This window comes from Hyaena hyaena, unplaced genomic scaffold, assembly GCF_003009895.1.
Source record: "Hyaena hyaena isolate Hyena2069 unplaced genomic scaffold, ASM300989v1 scaffold_149, whole genome shotgun sequence".
Taxonomy (NCBI): Eukaryota; Metazoa; Chordata; class Mammalia; order Carnivora; family Hyaenidae; genus Hyaena; species Hyaena hyaena.
This window is the reverse complement of record NW_024080781.1, coordinates 2,333,508-2,343,626: the sequence shown is the minus strand read 5'-3', so window position 1 is coordinate 2,343,626 and position 10,119 is coordinate 2,333,508. Positions and strand designations below refer to the sequence as shown.

Below are 10,119 nucleotides of genomic sequence, written 5' to 3'. Positions count from 1 at the left end.
ATAGGAGGATTAGGAGGAACTTAACAGAGGACCATGGGGGAGAAGAAGGGGAAAAATAATTGGGGAGAGGGAGGAAGGCAAACCATAAGAGACTCTTGAATGCTGAGAACAAACTGAGGGCAGATGGGGTGGGGTGGAGGGGGAGGGGGGTGATGGGCATGGAGCAGGACACTTGTGGGGATGAGCTGGGTGTTATATGGAAACCAACTTGACAATAAACTATTAAAAAAAAAAAGATTAAAAGCTTCTGCACAGCAAAGGAAACAACCCACAAAACTAATAGGCAACCAATGGAATGGGAAAAGATAGTTGCAAATGACATATCAGATAAAGGGTTAATATCCAAAATCTATAAGGAACTCACCAAACTCCACACCCGAAAAACAAAGAACCCAGTGAAGAAATGGGCAGAAGATATGAACAGACACTTCTCCAAAGAGGACATCCAGATGGCCAATAGACACATGAAACGATGCTCAGCATCCCTCCTCATCAGGGAAATACAAATCAAAACCACACTGAGATACCACCTCATGCCAGTCAGAGTGGCTAAAATGAGCAAATCAGAGAACTCTAGATGCTGGAGAGGACGTGGAGAAACGGGCACCCTCCTACACTGTTGGTGGGAATGCAAACTGGTGCAGCCCTTCTGGAAAACCATGTGGAGGTTCCTCAAAAGGTTAACAACAGAACTCCCCTATGACCCAGCAATAGCACTGCTAGGAATTTACCCAAAGGATACAGAAATATTGATTCATAGGAGCACATGTGCCCCAATGTGCATAGCAACACTCTCAACAATAGCTAAAACATGGAAAGAGCCTAAGTGTCCATCACCGGACGAATGGATCAAGAAGATGTGGTTTATCTATACCATGGAATACTACATGGCAATGAGAAAGAATGAAATCTGGCCATGTGTCGCAACATGGATGGACCTTGAGGGTGTTATGTTGAGCAAAATAAGTCCAGCAGAGAAGGACAAATATCATATGTTTGCACGTATAGGAGGATTAGGAGGAACTTAACTGAGGACCATGGGGGAGAAGAAGGGGGGAAAATGGTGGGGGAAAGGGAGAGAGGCAAACCATGAGAGACTCTTAAATGCTGAGAAACAAACTGAGGACTGATGGATGTGGGGGGGAGGGGGGAGATGGGCATGGAGGAGGGCACTTGTGGGGATGAGCACTGGGCGTTATATGGAAACCAATTTGACAATAAACTATTTGTAAACAAAAACAAAAAGAAAAACAAAAAACCTAGATGCCTAAAACCTATCCCAAGATCCTGGGGTGGAACCCAGGTATCATTATTTTTATAAAAAGCTCTTAAGAGATTCTGAAGTACAACAAAGGTTGAGAGCCACTAACTTATAAGGTGATAAAAATACATTTGTTTTCATTTTGTTAGACAAACTTATTGGACATAATAAAATATAAAGTAGCTCAAGATACCCACCCTTACATGGCAACCCTCTTAGGGGCAAACATGTGTATTAGAACATTGTACTAGACATGGAATTTTAGAATGACAAAGGAAAACTGTAGGACTCTCTTCCCCATGGATGGTGTGGCGTTTCCTCGTATAGCCTAGGAATGATATCTAAGAGCAGTGCTGTTCTAGATTAGGGACAAATACTCTCTAATTCACACTGCTTTGTCAGGATTCATGTCTCCTTGTGTTCTCTTAGAATTAATAAGATCTAATCAGAGACACTTATTGATACTGAGATAATGTAAAAGTGTGTTTTAGCATAAGTCTTTGTTCTATCCGTAGCTTTCTTGTGCTCCAGGTGGCATTTTCTAGCTCTCCCTCTCTCTTTCTCCCTGGACACACACCCACAGACACCCATACACACATGCACATCCCAAAAAATACCTCTCTGATTAATATTTTCCCAGTAAAAAGGCTTTTAGTTTTTAATAAGTAAACTGTACAAAACATGAATCTCTCATCACAATATTTTGGCCAACTGTCTTTCTAGGGAAAAAATATTTAAAATAAAAAAATTCCCCTAAACTCAAAGGAACATTTTTAGCTAATCAATATCAAGAAGACCTAAAGTTTCATTTCAAATTCAACCAGTAGAACTTTAGAAACATAAGCAGCCATTTCAAAATCAAGATAGTATAAGTAAAGGATATGTGAATTTTGATGCTACTGGCAGTAAGCAATATTGAGTTTTGGTTTTTGGTCTCTATACTACTACATTAACTGTGTGGTGTTTAATGTGCATGTTTGTTTTATTATTTTTGTTACATTTTTAGGAAAGGAGTTGAGGGCTTGGGGTGATACAATAATGCACTATCACTTTTCTTATTTAAATGGAAATATAGTAATGCAAAATATCTGAAATTAAAGAAAAAAAGTATTAACACTGGTAGGAAATCCCTGAGTCCTTCTGTGTTTATTAGGTTAAGTTTTTGAACCACATTTTTATAATTATTTTACAGTTGTGTTATTTATAAGTTTCTGCTGGAGATGTGATAACCTTTCCAACTAGAATTTTGAAGGTGTTAAATTTTCTTTTAATTCACTCAGCTTTTGCTATATAAGGCTCAGGGCTTTGTTGTTAAGACCATGTAAGTATGTAATGGTTATATTTTATTAATGGATTTTCTCTTTATTTTCCTTTAGCGTTTCTATTTATCTTTGTAAATGTGTTTTGACCTCAATTTATTTTAGGTGATATTAATATTGCCATACTAGCTCTCTTTACATTATTGTAATTTTAAGACACATTTTTTACACAGGTTAATATCTCTAGAAATCAAGATGCATATGCAGTTGATGTCATGTTTTAACTGGTTTTATTTTGTTTTTTTCTATTTGTTATTACACAGTAAGGATGTGTCTTAAAATGGATGGTATCTAAAATTCAAAGAAATACAGTATTTGCCTGGCATATCTTTTCCTACCTCTTTATTTCAACACCTTTAGCTGATTATTAGGTATGCCACTATAAACAGCAAATAGCTGAATTTTAAAAACAAATTATATTTACTATTAATCTGTCTTTAAGTAGTGGAATGCTATCCTTTTACAATCACTTAAAACCCTATGATTTTTCTTATTTCTACCACCTCATATTGTGTTTTACACATTTGCTTTTATTTTTCTCCTCCTTTTGGATTGATATAATTTTCAATATTCCCTTATGTTCCCCATTCCACATTTCTAAATAATACATTTCTCTTCAACCTCCCAGTAAGACCACAGAGGACAAATAGTATCAGTTCTCTCTAAGAAGCAGAAAAAACTGAATCTGAGTCACCAAAAAATTGCTATTTGTACAGAGGCCTACAGTTTGCTACTATAAGAACTAGTAAGAGACAAAAGCTCTTTAAAATTCTATCAACATTCTAGCCACTTATTTCTTGTAAGCTTTTATAAGACTATATTAAAAGATTTATTTCTTCAAAATATATCTTCTGGTATCCAATAAACAAAATGAGCATTCCAATTAAATTCAAAAAGAAAAAAAATGAACTCAAACAGAAAGTCATAAACTAGATGAAAATGATATGTAATCATAGAAGAGAGGCAAGAAATAAGGAAGATTCTTAAAACTGGTTTGGCTGTCCAAGGTAAAAATGAGATGGCACTTATAAAATGTATGGAAGGGAACAGAAAGTTTCCTCTAGATGGATTTTAACTATGAATAAAAATGAAAAGAAAATTAATTCTGCTTAATTACAAAGGGAAGTGGATGAAAATAGAGGACAAAGTAAAAAACATTCACTTTTAATACCTTTAAATCATTGTGAATAAAATACAGTAATAGAAAATAAAGACCCAGAAGACATGAGAAATATGACTGAAATAAGGAAAAGATTGTCTCATGTAGATTAACTTAAATTTGTAGTAACTACTAAAAGCTAACGATCACCGGGCATCCAATGTGCTAGGCAGTGTTCTAAGTACTTTGTTATCTCTTCTAACTTGCATAACAGGGCTGTGGGATAGGTAATACTACTGTCTCTTTTTTGCAGTTGGGGAAACTAAGATACATAGAAATTAATTAACTTATCCAGCATCATACTGTAGGAAATAAAGGGGACAGAAGCCAAAGCCCAAGAATCTTGAGCCAGAGTCCACACTCCCAATGATCACAGGCAGAGTAATCTGTAGGCAAATGTCCCTGAAGACCCTAATGCAGAAGGCCTTGAGTAGCTTTTCCGAGGGAACAATTACAAGAATGACCACCATGTTGCTAGAGCTCCTGTTACATCCACAATGGGGATTTAGTTCTGTAAAGCCATTCTCATTGGCTTCTTGGGTTGTTTTTCTTCTTTAATCTCAAATCATATTTGATTTTTATATGCTGAAAGGAACCTGCTAACTGGATGTTAATTTTGAGTTCTGCAATATAAATGAAATGAAGCATTTATCAACATAATTCTAAATAGTCCTGGAAACACTCACCAGAAAAAATTTGTCCAAAAATAGAAAATATTTATTCACTATGCCAAGAAACTAAAAATTGGAATAAGTTATTGTTTTAATTAACGATGTGTGAATTTATGGCTGTGGTCTAAATGGAAATTGTAAAGATGTAAAATCATATGGAAAAGTGGGTAAGATAATAAAATAAATAAACAGGGGCCAGAAATACTGAAAATAAGATCAGTCTGCTATACTTAAATCCAGTGGGAAAGTTATTAAAATACGATGTAGAAACTTTGAGAAGATTCATATAAAAAACAAAAATTTCTAAGGATTGATTTGAGGAAGTTGGATGATTTTGTTTGAAAAAAGAAGGGGGGCGGTGCACTCCTGGGTGCCTCAGTTGGTGAGGCATCCGACTTTGGCTCAGGTCATGATCTCTGGTTTCAAGTCCCGTGTCAGACTCTGTGCAGACAGCTCAGAGCCTGGAGCCTGCTTTGGATTTTGTGTCCCTCTCTCTCTCTACTCCTTCTCACTTCATACCCTGTCTCTGTCTCAAAATAAATTAAACATTAAAAAAAAGGAATGGATTTATAAAGACACCTAAGGGGATCTAAATAATAATATTTTAATTATTCATAAAGACATTCATCACAACTTCAATGCCGAAGTAAATTAATATAAATATCCTGAATATAGATAAAATTGAATAAATTATGAAACACCACCTCACTGGAATATTATGTAATCATTAAAGATAATCTTGGTGAAAGTATGAAAGAGCATAAAGTATGCTTATGACACTGTGCCAAGAAGGAAAAACTTTAGAATGTGGAACATATACAAATGCATAAAATTATTATTATCATGTTCTACAAAATCAGAGGATGGGAAACAAGACTGGAGTAACATATTCAAAAGTACCATCAGTACATGTGTGAAGCAGTAAGAATCTTAATACTGATTTTCATTGTCTTTTTCTCTATTTTCCAATGTTTAATGAGACATATTCTCTTGTTATAAAAAATGTTTTACATAAAATGGGTCACAGTGATAAAGTTATAGTTTGTTTCTAAAGAGGGATACATGCAGAGTAAAACAGGATGAAGAAGAACACAACGGGAACAAAGAAAATTTCTTAAAATTGTAAACAATTCTATGTTGGTGAGGATGCAGATAAAGAGGATCTCTTTTGCACTGCTGGTGGGAATGCAAGCTGGTGCAGCAACTCTGGAAAACAGTATGGAGGTTCCTCAAAAAATTAAAAATAGAACTACCCTAGGGCCCAGCAACTGCACTACTAGGTATTTATCCAAGTGATACAGGTGTGCTGTTTCTTCCTTTTTTTTTTTTAAATAAAATTTATTGATAAGTTGGCTTCCATACAAAACTTAGTGCTCATCCCAACAGGTACCTTCTTCACTTCCCATCACCCACTTTCCCCTCTCCTCACCCCCCATCAACCTTCAGTTTGCTCTCTGTAGTTGAGAGTCTCTTAAGGTTTTTCTCTCTTCCGCTCTGTAACTTTTTCCACCATTCCCTTCCCCCATGGTCTTCTGCTAAGTTTCTCCTGATCCACATGAGTGAAAACATATGGTATCTGTCTTTCTCTGACTGACTTATTTCACTTAGCATAACACCCTCGAGTTCCATCCATGTTGCTGCAAATGGCAGGATTTCATTCTTCCTCATTGTCATGTAGTATTCCATTGTATCTATAAACCACATCTTCTTGATCCATTCATCAGTTGATGGACATTTAGGCCCTTTCCATGATTTGGCTATTGTTGAAAGTGCTGCTATTAAAGTGCTGCTATTGGGGTCCATGTGCCCCTATGCACCAGCACTCCTGTATCCCTTGGGTAAATTCCTAGCAGTGCTTTTGCTTTGTCATAGGGGAGTTCTACTGTTAGTTTTCTGAGGAGCCTCCACACTGTTTTCCAGAGTGGCTGCACCGGCTTGCATTCCCACCGACAGTGTAAGAGGGTGCCCGTCTTTCCACATCCTCACCAGCATCTATAGCCTCCATTTTAGCCACTCTGACTGGCGTGAGGTGGTATCTCAGTGTGGTTTTGATTTGTATTTCCCTGATGATGAGGGACACTGAACATTGTTTCATGTATCTGTTGGCCATCTGGATGTCCTCTTTGGAGAAGTGTCTGTTCATGTCTTCTGCCCATTTCTTCACTGGATTGTTTGTTTTTTGGGTGTGGATTTTGGTGATTTCCTTATAGATTTTGGATACTAGCCCTGTAAAGGTCATTTTGATAGGAGCTTAGAGTAACATACTTCACTTAAAAAAAAATATTTACTATTTTTGAAAGAGAGACAGAGTGTTTTTTTTTGAAAGTACAATCGGGGGAGTGGCAGGGACACACACACACACACACACACACACACACACACACAGAATATGAAGCAGGCTCTAGGTGCTGAGCTGTCAGCACAGAGCGTGACGTGGGGCTCAAACCCATGAACCACAAGATCATGATGTGAGCCAAAGTTGGACGCTTAAGTGACTGAGCCACCCAGGTGCCCCATGCTTTACTTTTTTAAAAATAATGTTTATTTATTTTGAGAGAGAAAGAGTTAGTGAGCAGAGGAGAGACAGAGAAAGAGAGAGAGAGGGAAGAGAATCCCAAGCAGGCTCCACACCATCAATGCAAATCCCCATGTAGGGCTCCATTTTATGAACCATGAGATCATAACCTGAGCTGAAATTAAGAGTCAGACACTTAACCAACTGAACCACCCAAGCTCCACTATGCTTTGCTTTTAATGCTGCTCTTTGATTGGAACTAATTTAGGGATAAGACTCGAAGTTCAGTGTGCTGTCCTCTTTTAGTATAAGTGTGGTTGTTTAATGGAAGCTATGTGATAGTCAAGCTTAAATTCACAAAGTGAGGACATATCTGAAAGGGAGAATTTCTCTATTTCTTTTGAATACAGAAAAATGATGTGTTGCGTGGAAGTAAAGTGCCTAAAGCTTGTTATGGCACCTGTGAGCACTGCTATATTAAAAGGAGGGGGTGTGTATGTAATACACTGTCCAGGGCCTTGCCTTTCAGTTTTTTTTTTTTTTTTTTTGAGAATGTTACTTGGTTTCTCTTGTTTTAACTTTGGTTATTTTATTTCCCTGCTTGTAGTGATGTTTTGGACACTCCAGCAGGTGTGCTTTGATATGCTCCTTGAAGTAGCCCTGGAAAGGAAAACAAAGATACAAACAAACAGAAAACACAAACATGCAAACACACAAACAAAAAAAGAAAAGAAAAGAAAAGAAAAAAACACCAGAAAGACCAGCTACAAGTAAAGAAGAGGGTGGAAGCAGTGCTGATGGAAGAGAACATACGAAGAGAGAGAGGACGGGCGGGGAAAAGGAAAAACTGAAAAATAATGACCAGGCAGAGAGACTAAATGGCGTAATCCAGAGAGAGAGAAAGGAAAATAAAGAAGGAGGCAGGAAAAAATAAAAGAAAATAAAGTTGCCCAGACAAAGAAACTATATGGTTTAATTACTCCAGAGAGATAGAGAAAGGAAAGTAAATAAGGAGGTGTAGAACATTGTATCAGGTGAATGGGTTAACTATGTCTATTGAAACAGAGTAACCAGAGTAACCAGACTAGAGGAGGGAAGAGATAAGGAGAAGAGGAAAGAAGAATCTCTCTTTCTCTTTTTAAAATGTTTACTTATTTTTGGGACAGAGAAAGACAGAGCTTGAGGCAGGGAGTGGCAGAGAGAGAGAGAGTCACAAAATTGGAAGCAGGCTCCAGGCTCTGGGCTGTCAGCACAGAGCTTGACACGGAGTCTGGAACCCGCAAACCGTGAGATCATGACCTGAGCCTAAGTCAGACGCTTAACCCACTGAGCCACCCAGGTGCTCTGAAGAGTATATCTATATAACAAGAATTGTCCGAGAATGAATCCAGGCAAAGCAGCAGCTCTGGTCTGAAGGTGGGGGCTGGCCGTTTCCTCAGCATCTATCCACCTCCAGTAGATCTGCAGTTACCAGGCGAGGAGGGGCATGGTTTGGTATAGGCGGTCCTGCCTCCACTGGGGGCAACACGGGTCTGATCCCCAAGGCCTGGCCTTTGTGATGGTGAGGAAATATGGTGATCCTCCAGTCTCTCTTCCACGGACCCAGTGTCCCAAATCACTCTGTTCCAGCCGTCTTCACTGTGCCGCGAGTAAAGACAGGATGGTCTTTCTCGTTCCTCTGACTCCCGTGCCTTGTGCTTGGCTGAGATTCAAACTCCCGCTCCCGGTGTCCCGGGTACTGGGTACTGGGGAAGCGCAGCTCCACACCACTGGATATGTGTTCACTGGACAGACTTTGACCTGTCCCGCACCGCTCTAAGGGAAGGGATTGTCTTCTCCTACTGCGGAATACAACCCAGACCTAGCCACCAAGCCTGAGGCTGGCTCTCCTCCTCAGGTGTGCAAATAGAGCAGCTGACCCCAGTCCAGAGAAAGCCCCACAGATAGAGATTGGATATTTTTCCATCCCCATCTGAGTTTTTCCTCTGGTCCAGATACAGTCCTATGCTTTTCCAGCTGCTCTTTGTCTTCCCTTTGTCTCTTCATAGAAGGGGATCTGCTCCCCTCTGTGCCTACGTGGTCTGCTTTATCTCTCTCAGTTCACAATCAGGCACCTCTCGCACATCAGCTTGTCCCAGTATACCCTCGGTAGCCTCTCAGTCTCTTTTCCTCCCAGACTCTTGGGGTTCAAAATCCTTTGGTTTCAACCTTTCTTTGTTCGAGAGATGTGGGAAGTTCGGATTCCCCTTACTTCTTTGTCATGTTGGCTCTTCCTCACAGGTGTGTTGTTTTGAAGGGGTACATGCACCCCAAAGCAGCTCTATCAACAATAGCCAAAGTATGGAAAGAGCTCAGATGTCCATCAACAGATGAATGGATAAAGAAGTGGCATACACACACACACAGACACACACACACACACACACACACACACACACACACACACTGGAGTATTACTTGGCAGTCAAAAAGAATGAAACCTTGTCATTTGCAACAACATGGATGGAACTAGAGTGTATTATGCTAAGCAAAACTAGTCAGAGAAAGACAAATATCATATGACCTCACTCATATGAGGAATTTAAGATACAAATCAGATGAACATAAGGGAAGGGAAGCAAAAAAATATAAAAACAGAGAGGAGAACAAAACATAAAAGACTCTTAAAAATAGAGAACAAACAGAGGGTTGCTGGAGGGATCGTGGGAGGGGGATGGGCTAAATGGGTAAGGGGCATTAAGGAATCTACTCCTGAAATAACTGTTGCACCATATGCCAGCTAACTTGGACGTAAATTAAACAATAAATAAATTAAGAAAAAACTCTACAAGGAAGAAAAAAAAACCCTTCATGTAAGGCAGTTGACTGCTAACATGATCTTAACTACAAACCATATTTGTTGAGAACTTTGAAAGTGTTCTGGAAGTTTGGGAGCTAGAGACTACATGAGCCTCAAGCTAAAGACAAACAGGAATAAAGAATGGTTTTCTCTAAATAAATAAATAAATAAATAAATAGAAGTGTTAAAAAGGTATCAGAATTCCATATGGCTAAAAAAAATCTTCTTATGAGTTAATAAATACTATAGTCCTTCCATATCCCCACACATGCACTAGTTTATTCCATTAACATATTTACATTGCTAAGATATAATACAATTGTAATTTCAGTTATAGTATTAAGGTTTTTAATGC

General features: G+C 38.6%; 1 pseudogene; it reads right to left on the bottom strand.

Moving 5' to 3' along the window:
• Nucleotides 1-8,540: 8,540 nt before the first annotated feature.
• LOC120236210 overlaps nt 8,541-10,119 on the bottom strand; it is an 83,516-nt pseudogene continuing 81,937 nt past the window's right edge.